Source organism: Mesoplodon bidens, assembly GCF_964165515.1.
Source record: "Mesoplodon bidens genome assembly, chromosome: 3".
In the NCBI taxonomy this organism is placed as follows: domain Eukaryota; kingdom Metazoa; phylum Chordata; class Mammalia; order Artiodactyla; family Ziphiidae; genus Mesoplodon; species Mesoplodon bidens.
The window spans coordinates 74523614-74536199 of record NC_138178.1 but is presented as its reverse complement, the minus strand read 5'-3'; the positions used below and the strand labels follow the sequence as shown (position 1 = coordinate 74536199).

The 12586-nt window shown below is 41.5% G+C and overlaps 1 protein-coding gene across 2 annotated transcripts in view; it reads right to left on the bottom strand.

The window, feature by feature from the left end:
• TTC23 (tetratricopeptide repeat domain 23) overlaps positions 1 to 12586 on the bottom strand; it is a 114728-nt gene that overhangs the window by 9395 nt on the left and 92747 nt on the right. The gene's annotated exons all lie outside the window — the stretch shown is intronic.

Below are 12586 nucleotides of genomic sequence, written 5' to 3'. Positions count from 1 at the left end.
GGCCACTGATGGAATGACAGGACACGAATCATGTATAAAATACAGCCGTCTGCAGAAGGCTCTGTGTATTTGGCTGGTTGGGGGAACAGCAAGGACCTGACAGTCTGTTCTAGAGACTTGACCTGTGGCCACGTAAGACCTGTCCAGGGTTGGCTTTCTCACAGTCAACCTATGAATACAAACCATTTTCTTTTGCCTTTCTTCAAATGATTCATCGTAGTGGGCTTTGAATTTCTTGGAGAGAGAGGTCACATAAAATTGTTATTCTTTTATGGAAAATGTTTATGTTCACAGCTATAAAGTAATCAGGCGGTGGATGGAACCCTGATGATGACAGTACCTAACAGGGAGGCCAGATTAAGACAGGACCCAACCCTGGTAACTGGGCCTGGGATTAGTCCTGAGATGCTTCTGACCTAGGAAACAGTCTTTGTGAATTCTCGTTTGCAGCCTTTTACGTGGATGAAAATCTAGTTCTCCATGTTGCAAAAATGGGAACTTTTGCAGTGGAAATTTCCATCTGGAGCCAACAGAGTTCTCCAACGTTCCCCTGCAGATGCCTTTGAGAGAAAGATCGATACTGTTTTTCTTTTCAGTAACTTAATCCCACTGTTGGCTTTGTTTCTCGTGCCTTCCTGTTTTTCATGCCCACAGAACCATGCCTGGGCCATTCAGCACAGGAGAGCACATCTGGAAAGTCCAGTATTCAATGGATTCCTGCTCCAGAGTTGAAAACTTGGGGGATGAAGCTGTTGTTGTGATAAAAACAAGAGAAACGCTGGGCCAGTGGCTTTTGAGAGCTGCTGCTGCTGCTGGCTATGCAGAGCCCAGCACTAAATATGGCATCTGAGAAACTCCAGCTCAGGAGCAGATGTGAGAGGCACATTTAAAGCCCTGGGTGTGCCCTGGTGTTCATGAAGCAGCCAGCACTGTCCTCAGGTGGGTACGCGGGGACCAGTGGAAATGAGGAGTGTGTGTACCACAGCGGCCATGACCTGCAGACATACATGTTTCTACCCTTTTCTCTCTGACTCTGGCAAGTGGCCAGATAGCTTTAAAATGTCAAAATCATTGTTTTTAGGACTGATTGGTTAATGAGGCCAAATGAAAGGTAAAAACATCACCAACTTCCACTGCAGGCTCTGAGAGTGATGAAACCTGGAGTTTCTTGAAGCTGAGCTGATATTCAGCCCCGTGGGTGGGCCTGGGGCCCAGAGCAGTGATTCTCAACTTCCCCCTGGAAGCTAAAATGCAGGTCCCTGGGTCCCTGGGTCCCTGGGCCCCTGGCCCTTTGCCCCAGACTCTGGTTCAGAAGGTGAACCTAATGCAGGGCGTTTAAGACCCACGCTTGGCAAACCACTGGCATTAAGGAAAATGTGGGCTTTATTTAACAGTAACTTACCCATAGACAATTCACTTCTAGGAGCCTCAGGCCCCTTGTCTGTAAATCAGAGCTACTAAGGTCTGACCTGGAGGGTTGCTGTGAAGGTTGGGAATGATGTTTGAGCTGCCATAGCAGCAGTAAGCCTGGCCCCCAGTGTGTGGTCAGTAGTGGAACCAGCCTGGTCTCACTGGAGTCAGCAGGGCCACATGAAGGTTTGTGCGGCTCCAACTCAAATTCTTGTATGTCTGCTAACATTTGCCCCCCTCCCCTATTCCTGGGTCCCTCCCCTGCCTGGAGTTGAGTGTCTAGGCTGAACTCTCAGAAGAGTTTTTCCGTATTCCATCTACCCTCCTCAGGGGAGAAATGAGGGAGGGGGAGCAAAGTGGAGACTCCCAAGGGCAGGTGGTGTGCCTTGGCCAGGACAGCTCCGCCTTTTCCTCCATCTGGGCCCTTCAGCGGCCTGCACTCTGCACCCGGGCAGGGCCTGGCACTTAGCAAAGCAGCCCCACTCACCTTGCCTCATACTGAACAACTGTGGGAGTGAAGGAGGGCTTGGGGTTGCTCTTTTCTCTGTTTTACAGATGAGAAAACTGAGGCCTCTTGCCTCGATTCTTGGGCCACTCCATTCCATTCTCAACACTGTCCTCACAGTGATTAAAAAAAAAAAAATCCAAAGAACAAATATAGACCTATTATGCCCTACTTAAAATTCCCTCAGTGGCTCCCAGATGCTTAGAGCCAGGTTCAGAAAACTTTTTCTGCAAAGGGCAGGTGATAAATATTGTAGGCTTTGTGGGCCAAGAGATAAAAACCGAGCTACTATGTAGGTACTTAACCTAGCAAGAGAGGAAACAAATGTCCACAAACTTTTGCCGATGAAATTTAAAGTATAATAATAATAAGTATATTTTTTGGGTAATCTAGTTCTACTAATGAAAATAATGGATTTCTTTTTTTGGGGGGAGGATAAAATTTCACTTAGCTGTGGTTCAAAGTCAGTGTTCTCTATCAAATCAATTTACGATCACCTGTAAAATGATTACAGATTGTATAATCATCTGTAGAAAACCATTTTTAACTAAGGGGCCACACAAAAACAGGTAGTGGGCTGGATTCAGCTTGCAGGCCAACATTTGGTACCCTAGCTTAAAGGATCAAGTCTCAGCCCCTTAACTTGCAAACATGGCAGCGAGGTCATTCCCAGCCACTCTTCTGCAGACAGGTACCCCAACTACTTTTTGCTTCTTAAATAGGCTTCACTCTCTTGCCCCTGAGTCTCCTCTTCCACCTCGTTTCCAACATGGGAATTCTTGTCTCTGCTAGGCTATGCTCTTTTTCAAGAATACTTATCTGGACACATTCCCTAATCCCCTTTCTCCCATTGATCACAGTGTGGACCTGTAGCACAATACTGAGCACATAATATAAGAGTTAGGGGTTTACAGTCTGTAATTCCCCTAACTGGGACTGGGACTCTCTTAAGGGAAGGGGCTATGGCATGCCTATTATACTCAATGCACATGCCCCCAAATAGGGAGGGGCTCTAGTGACCCTGTCCCAGGTCTTCTAACTATGGGACCGTGTTTCTTGCACCACCTCCACTGTGGGCCACCCATCAGCCTTGAAGGCACCGTGTTCTTACTCCCCACCACACCCTTGGCCTCAGCTGATTGATCTGGGGTGGGCACTGGATCCAAGCCAGGTCTCTCAATTTTTCCCTGAGAACTTCCAAGCTGTGACTGAGAAATGGCAGCAGGGGTAGGAAGTAAAACTCTGGGGGGCTGGCCACCATGATTTCCATCTTGAGGGGAGATGCTGCCATGAGAGAGGAGTAGGGGGAGGTGCAGAGAGAAGAAGGCAGGACTCCTGGGCAGAGAGAGCCCTGGTGGCATTCGAGTCTGGCTTTGGCACTTTCTCCCAAGTCTCCACTGTGTTCCTGTCCTGCTAATCACGCGCCTGTCAGTGCTTCCTTGGAAACCATAAGACAATAGACAGTCCTTTATACCTGAGCTAATTTGAGTTGTATTGTCAGTGGCAACCCAAAGACTCCTACATATCCTTATCTTGGCATTCTCTCCACTGTGCCACTGGTTTTCAAACCTTTTTAAAGCACAAGAAGCCCCTGTTCAAACAAAATCTTACTTGGAAGCCCAAGCTGTAAAATAGATGATAGCATAGAGTAGACGGCACAATATGGACTGCCTGGTGCTAAATCCCCGCTCTGATGACTCCTAGCTTTGCAATCAAGGCTGAGACACTTATCCTCTCAGCCTCAGTTTCCCTCTTTGCAAAAACAGAGAGTAGAGGTATCCAACCCTTAGGTTACTATAGGGCTTAAATAAGTTAATAGATAAAAATCATTTAACTCACTGCCAGAGATATAACAATCACTCGATAAGCATTAGCTTAAAAGTGGGGGATAGAGAAACCCAGAGCAACTGCCACCCTCAGCTACATTTCTCACCTCTTCCCTCACCGTAATGTCTTTGGCACATGGGTAATGTTTAAAATTATCTGAAATGATTGGTTTAATATATCTTCCTGCCTAGACTAGAAAGTCACACAAAGACAAGAAGCATATTTATCTTGGTTATTCATTGTCTTTCCCCAGTTCTGCCTAGCACAGTAATTGGCCCATAGAAGATATCCAATAACTACTGTTGACTAATTGCTAATAAATATATGTTATCTCATTAAAAAATAGGCACCACACATGTTACCAAATCTGGTGCTTTTTGAAGCAGGATCAGAAGTCATAAAAAGAGAAAAAAAGGCTTGACCTATAGGACAGCCCACTCAGAACTGAAGTTAATTCTTTTGGTTTGGGCAGTTATATTACTTAAAGGTTCCCAGGTTTTCACCATTTTAAAACTAATTAATGTAATGAAAACACAACATGACAGAACTTATAAGATGCATTTAAAGCAATAACAAGAGGACAATTCATAGCCTAAAACACTTATATCAATAAAAATAAAATCCCAAATGAATTAAATTCCCAATTCAAAAAGATAGGAAAGACTCCAAAAGAGTAAAACAAAATAAGTCACAAAGAAAGAAAGAATAAAGATAAAATCAGAAATTAATGAAATAGAGAATAGGGAACTTCCGGGTAAGATGGCGGAAGAGTAAGACGCGGAGATCACCTTCCTCCCCACGGATACACCAGAAATACAGCTACACGTGGAACAACTCCTACAGAACACCGACTGAACGCTGGCAGAAGACCCCAGACCTCCCAAAAGGCAAGAAACTCCCCACATACCTGGGTAGGGCAAAGCGGAGAGATTCCCGCACAGAGAATCGGTGCCGAGCGGCACTCAACAGCCCGAGAGGCTTGTCTGCTCGCCCGCCAGGGCGGGCGGCGCTGGAAGCTGAGGCTCGGGCTTCGGTCAGAGCGCAGGGAGAGGACTGGGGCTGGCGGCGAGAATTCAGCCTGAAGGGGGCTAATGTGCCACAGCTAGCCGGCAGGGAGTCCGGGAAAACTCTGGAGCTGCCGAAGAGGCAAGAGACTTTTTCTTCCCTCTTGGTTTCCTGGTGCGCAAGGAGAGGGGATTAAGAGCGCTGCTTAAAGGGGCTCCACAGACGGGCGCGAGTCGCGACTGAAAGCGCGGAGCCCAGTGACGGGCGTGGGACGCTGGGGCTGCTGCTGCCGCCGCCAAGTAGCCTGTGTGCGAGCGCAGGTCACTGCCCACACCGCCCTTCCGGGAGCCTGTGCAGCCCGCCACTGCCGGGGTCCCGGTATCCAGGGGGCGGCTTCCCTGGGAGAATGCACGGCGTGCCTCCGGCTGGTGCAATGTCACGCCGACCTCCGCCGCTGCAGGCTCGCCCCGCACTCCGTGCCCCTCCCTCCCGCCCGGCCTGAGTGAGCCAGAGTCCCCGAAAAGGCTGCTCCTTTAACCCTGTCCTGTCTGAGCGAAGAACAGACGCCCTCTGGCGACTTACACGCAGAGGCGGGGCCAAATCCAAAGCTGAGACCCAGGAGCTGTGAGAACAAAGAAGAGAAAGGGAAACCTCTCCCAGCAGCCTCAGAAGCAGTGGATTAAAGCTCCACAATCAACTTGATGTACCCTGCATCTGTGGAATACATGAATAGACAACAAATCATCCCAAATTGAGGAGCCAGGAGTCAGTGCTGTGCCTCTGAGGTGGGAGAGCCAACTTCAGGACACTGGTCCACAAGAGACCTCCCAGCTCCACATAATATCAAACGGCGAAAATCTTCCAGAGATCTCCATCTCAACACCAGCACCCAGCTTTACTCAACGACCAGCAAGCTACAGTGCTGGACACCCTATGCCAAACAACTAGCAAGACAGGAACACAACGCCACCCATTAGCACAGAGGTGGCCTAAAATCATAAAAAGTCTGCAGACACCCCAAAACACACCACCAGACGTGGACCTGCCCACCAGAAAGACAAGATCCAGCCTCATCCACCAGAACACAGGCACTAGTGCCCTCCACCAGGAAGCCTACACAACCCACTAAACCAACCTTAGCCACTGGGGACAGACACCAAAAACAACGGGAACTACGAACCTGCAGCCTGCAAAAAGGAGGCCCCAAACACAGTAACATAAGCAAAATGAGAAGACAGAAAAACACACAGCAGGAGAAGGAGCAAGATAAAAACCCACCAGACCTAACAAATGAAGAGGTAATAGGCAGTCTACCTGAAAAAGAATTCAGAATAATGATGGTAAAGATGATCCAAGATTCTATTTCCCAGATCCAAAATCTTGGAAAAAGAATAGACAAAATGCAAGAAACAGTTAACAAGGACCTGGAAGAACTAAAGATGAATCAAGCATCGATTAAAAACACAATAAATGAAATAAAAAATACTCTAGATGGGATCGATAGCAGAATAACTGAGGCAGAAGAACGGGTAAGTGAGGTGGAAGATAAAATAGTGGAAATAACTGCTGCAGAGCAAAATAAAGAAAAAAGAATGAAGAGAACAGAGGACAGTCTCAGAGACCTCTGGGACAACATTAAACGCACCAACATTCGAATTATAGGGGTTCCAGAAGAAGAAGAGAAAAAGAAAGGGACTGAGAAAATATTTGAAGAGATTATAGTTGAAAACTTCCCTAATATGGGAAAGGAAATAGTTAATCAAGTTCAGGAGGCACAGAGAGTCCCATACAGAATAAATCCAAGGAGAAATACACCAAGACACATATTAATCAAACTGTCAAAAATTAAACACAAAGAAATCATATTAAAAGCAGCAAGGCAAAAACAACAAATAACACACAAGGGAATCCCCATCAGGATAACAGCTGATCTCTCGGCAGAAACTCTACACGCCAGAAGGGAGTGGCAGGACATAATTAAAGTGATGAAGGAGAAAAACCTTCAACCAAGATTACTCTACCCAGCAAGGATCTCATTCAGATTTGATGGAGAAATTAAAACGTTTACAGACAAGCAAAAGCTGAGAGAGTTCAGCACCACCAAACCAGCTTTACAACAAATGCTAAAGGAACTTCTCTAGGCAAGAAACACAACAGAAGGAAAAGACCTACAATAACAAACCCAAAACAATTAAGAAAATGGGAATAGGAACATACATATCGATAATTACCTTAAATGTAAATGGACTGAATGCTCCCACCAAAAGACACAGATTGGCTGAATGGACACAAAAACAAGACCCATATATATGCTGTCTACAAGAGACCCACTTCAGACCTAGAGACACATACAGACTGAAAGTAAGGGGATGGAAAAAGATATTCCATGCAAATGGAAACCAAAAGAAAGCTGGAGTAGCAATTCTCATATCAGACAAAATAGACTTTAAAATAAAGACTACTAGAAGAGACAAAGAAGGACACTACATAATGATCAAGGGATCGATCCAAGAAGAAGATATAACAATTGTAAATATTTATGCACCAAACATAGGAGCACCTCAATACATAAGGCAAATACTAACAGCCATAAAAGGAGAAATCGACAGTAACACAATCATAGTAGGGGACTTTAATACCCCACTTTCACCAATGGACAGATCATCCAAAATGAAAATAAATAAGGAAACACAAGCTTTAAATGATACATTAAACAAGATGGACTTAATTGATATTTATAGGACATTCCATCCAAAAACAACAGAATACACATTTTTCTCAAGTGCTCATAGAACATTCTCCAGGATAGATCATATCTTGGGTCACAAATCAAGCCTTGGTAAATTTAAGAAAATTGAAATTGTATCAAGTATCTTTTCCGACCACAATGCTATGAGACTAGATATCAATTACAGGAAAAGAGCTGTAAAAAATACAAACACATGGAGGCTAAACAATACACTACTTAATAACGAAGTGATCACTGAAGAAATCAAAGAGGAAATTAAAAAATACCTAGAAACAAATGACAATGGAGACACGACGACCCAAAACCTATGGGATGCAGCAAAAGCAGTTCTAAGAGGGAAGTTTATAGCAATACAATCCCACCTTAAGAAACAGGAAACATCTCGAATAAACAACCTAACCTTGCACCTAAAGCAATTAGAGAAAGAAGAACAAAAACATCCCAAAGTTAGCAGAAGGAAAGAAATCATAAATATCAGATCAGAAATAAATGAAAAAGAAATGAAGGAAACGATAGCAAAGATCAATAAAACTAAAAGCTGGTTCTTTGAGAAGATAAACAAAATTGATAAACCATTAGCCAGACTCATCAAGAAAAAAAGGGAGAAGACTGAAATCAATAGAATTAGAAATGAAAAAGGAGAAGGAACAACTGACACTGCAGAAATACAAAAGATCATGAGAGATTACTATAAGCAACTCTATGCCAATAAAATGGACAACCTGGAAGAAATGGACAAATTCTTAGAAATGCACAACCTGCCAAGACTGAATCAGGAAGAAATAGAAAATATGAACAGACCCATCACAAGCACTGAAATTGAAACTGTGATTAAAAATCTTCCAACAAACAAAAGCCCAGGACCAGATGGCTTCACAGGCGAATTCTATCAAGCATTTAGAGAAGAGCTAACACCTATCCTTCTCAAACTCTTCCAAAATATAGCAGAGGGAGGAACACTCCCAAACTCATTCTACGAGGCCACCATCACCTTGATACCAAAACCAGACAAGGATGTCACAAAGAAAGAAAACTACAGGCCAATATCACTGATGAACATAGATGCAAAAATCCTCAACAAAATACCAGCAAACAGAATCCAACAGCACATTAAAAGGATCATACACCATGATCAAGTGGGTTTATTCCAGGAATGCAAGGATTCTTCAATATAGGCAAATCAATCGACGTGATACACCATATTAACAAATTGAAGGAGAAAAACCATATGATCATCTCAATAGATGCAGAGAAAGCTTTCGACAAAACTCAACACCCATTTATGATAAAAACCCTGCAGAAAGTCGGCATAGAGGGAACTTTCCTCAACATAATAAAGGCCATATATGACAAACCCACAGCCAGCATCGTCCTCAATGGTGAAAAACTGAAACCATTTCCACTAAGATCAGGAACAAGACAAGGTTGCCCACTCTCACCACTCTTATTCAACCTAGTTTTGGAAGTTTTAGCCACAGCAATCAGAGAAGAAAAGGAAATAAAAGGAATCCAAATTGGAAAAGAAGAAGTAAAGCTGTCACTGTTTGCAGATGACATGATACTATACATAGAGAATCCTAAAGATGCTACCAGAAAACTACTAGCGCTAATCAATGAATTTGGTAAAGTTGCAGCATACAAAACTAATGCACAGAAATCTCTGGTATTCCTATATACTAATGATGAAAAATCTGAAAGTGAAATCAAGAAGACACTCCCATTTACCATTGCAACAAAAACAATAAAATATCTAGGAATAAACCTACCTAAGGAGACAAAAGACCTGTATGCAGAAAATTATAAGACACTGATGAAAGAAATTAAAGATGATACAAATAGATGGAGAGATGTACCATGTTCTTGGATTGGAAGAATCAACATTGTGAAAATGACTCTACTACCCAAAGCAATCTACAGATTCAATGCAATCCCTATCAAACTACCACTGGCATTTTTCACAGAACTAGAACAAAAAATTTCACAATTTGTATGGGAACACAAAAGACCCCGAATAGCCAAAGCAATCTTGAGAACGAAAAATGGAGCTGGAGGAATCAGGCTCCCTGACTTCAGACTATACTACAAAGCTACAGTAATCAAGACAGTATGGTACTGGCACAAAAACAGAAAGATAGATCAATGGAACAGAATAGAAAGCCCAGAGATAAACCCACGGACATATGGTCACCTTATCTTTGATAAAGGAGGCAGGAATGTACAGTGGAGAAAGGACAGTCTCTTCAATAAGTGGTGTTGGGAAAACTGGATAGGGACATGTAAAAGTATGAGATTAGATCACTCCCTAACACCATACACAAAAATAAGCTCAAAATGGATTAAAGACCTAAATGTAAGGCCAGACACTATCTAACTCTTAGAGGAAAACATAGGCAGAACACTCTATGACAGAAATCACAGCAAGATCCTTTTTCACTCACATCCTAGAGAAATGGAAATAAAGACAAAAATAAACACATGGGACCTAATGATACTTAAAAGCTTTTGCACAGCAAAGGAAACCATAAACAAGACCAAAAGACAACCCTCAGAATGGGAGAAAATATTTGCAAATGAAGCAACTGACAAAGGATTAATCTCCAAAATTTATAAGCAGCTCATGCAGCTCAATAACAAAAAAACAAACAACCCAATCCAAAAATGGGCAGAAGACCTAAATAGACATTTCTCCACAGAAGATATACAGACTGCCAACAAACACATGAAAGGATGCTCAACATCTTTACTCATTAGAGAAATGCAAATCAAAACTACAATGAGATATCATCTCACACCAGTCAGAATGGCCATCATCAAAAAATCTAGAAACAATAAATGCTGGAGAGGGTGTGGAAAAAAGGGAACACTCTTGCACTGCTGGTGGGAATGTGAATTGGTACAGCCACTATGGAGAACGGTATGGAGGTTCCTTAAAAAACTACAAATAGAACTACCACATGACCCAGCAATCCCACTACTGGGCATATACCCTGAGAAAACCATAATTCAAAAAGAGACATGTACGAAAATGTTCATAGCAGCCCTATTTACAATAGCCCGGAGATGGAAACAACCTAAGTGTCCATCATCGGATGAATGGGTAAAGAAGATGTGGCACATATATACAATGGAATATTACTCAGCCATAAAAAGAAATGAAATTGAGCTATTTGTAATGAGGTGGATGGACCTAGAGTCTGTCATACAGAGTGAAGTAAGTCAGAAAGAGAAAGACAAATACTGTATGCTGACACATATATATGGAATTTAAGAAAAAAAATGTCATGAAGAACATAGGGGTAAGACAGGAATAAAGACACAGACCTACTAGAGAATGGACTTGAGGATATGGGGAGGGGGAAGGGTAAGCTGTGACAAAGTGAAAGAGCGGCGTGGACATATATACACTACCAAACGTAAGGTAGATAGCTAGTGGGAAGCAGTCGCATAGCACAGGGAGATCAGCTCGGTGCTTTGTGACTGCCTGGAGGGGTGGGATAGGGAGGGTGGGAGGGAGACGCAAAAGGGAGGGGATATGGGAACATATGTATATGTATAACTGATTAAATTTGTTATAAAGCAAAAAATAAAAAATAAAAATAAATAAATAAATTAAAAAAAAAGAATAGGAAGGCAATTTATCCATAGAATTCAAATCCTGTTTCTTAGAAAAATTAACAAAATAGACAAACCATTAACTAACTCAGTAAAGAAAAAAAGTGAGAAAATCCAAATAAAAAACTAAGAATTACAATGGGAAAATAACTATTAAAAAAGTAGAAATTTAAAAAATCCATGAGACTACTTGGCAAATCTCTATGCAAATCAATCTGAAAATGTGAATGAAATAGATAAGTACCTAGAAAAACACAGTTTACCAAAATGACCCCATTAGAGATAGAAAGCTTCAACAAACCAATTTGTTTGTAGAAGAAATAGAGAAGATTGTCCAGGAATTTTCCCCCCTAAAAGCACCATGCCTAAAGAGTTTTACACGTGGTACAAACTTTCAAAGACTAGATAGTTTTAATGTTGTATAAAATCCTTCAGTGCATAGAAAATAAAGGTAAACTTCCAAATTATTTTTATGAAGCAAAATAACATTGATACTTAAACAAATATCACTTACAAATATTGGTGCAAAATATTTGCAAAAAATAAATATTAGCAAACAGAATCAACATCACATTGAGAATAATTCATTATGACTAAGGGGATTTATTCCAGGAATGCAAGGTTGGTTCAATATTATAATAAAATGTACCATATTAAGTGATCTAAGAAGAATCATCTGATTATCTCCATTGATGCTGACAAAGCCTTTGATCCAGCAATTATTTCTAATTAAAAAAAAACCCAGCAATTATTTCTAATTAAAAAAACTCATGAAAATAGAAATTCATGGATACTTCCTTAGCATGATAAATATATATAAATCTTTGTCCACAGCCAGCATATATTAAATGAGGAATAACTAGAGGCATTTCCATTAAGATCAGGAACAAGGCAAGGATGCCTATTATTCCACATTATTTATTATTGTTCTGGAGGTATGAACCAACTCAATTAGACAAAATAAGTCAATCAGAGGCATAAAACTTGGAAAACAGAAAGTAAAACTGTTTGCAGATGATGTAATAGTACACCTGGGAAACTTGAGAGAATTGGTGCTCAAATTAACTCAAGCAAGAAAAGAATTAAGCAAACTAGCAGAATATAAAATTAACACAGAGAAACCTATAGTCTTCGTATACACAAAAATAACCAGTCAAAAGGTGTAACAGTGGATAAAACTCCACTTATAGTAGCATTAAAGAAGATAAAACGCTTAGAAATCCACTTAGTAAGAAATGTACAAAACCTATATGAGGAACACTTTAAAATGTGCCTGAATGTTACAAAAGTAGACATGAATACATATAAAGACATCCCTTGTTCTTTGGTAGAATGACTCAACATCATAATGATGTCAATCCTCCCAATGTCCATTTACAAATAAAACAATTCTCCAAAAAATACCACCAAACTTTTTATGGAGCTAGATAAGATGATACCAAAATTCATGTGGAAGGATAAAGATGCCAGAATATCTA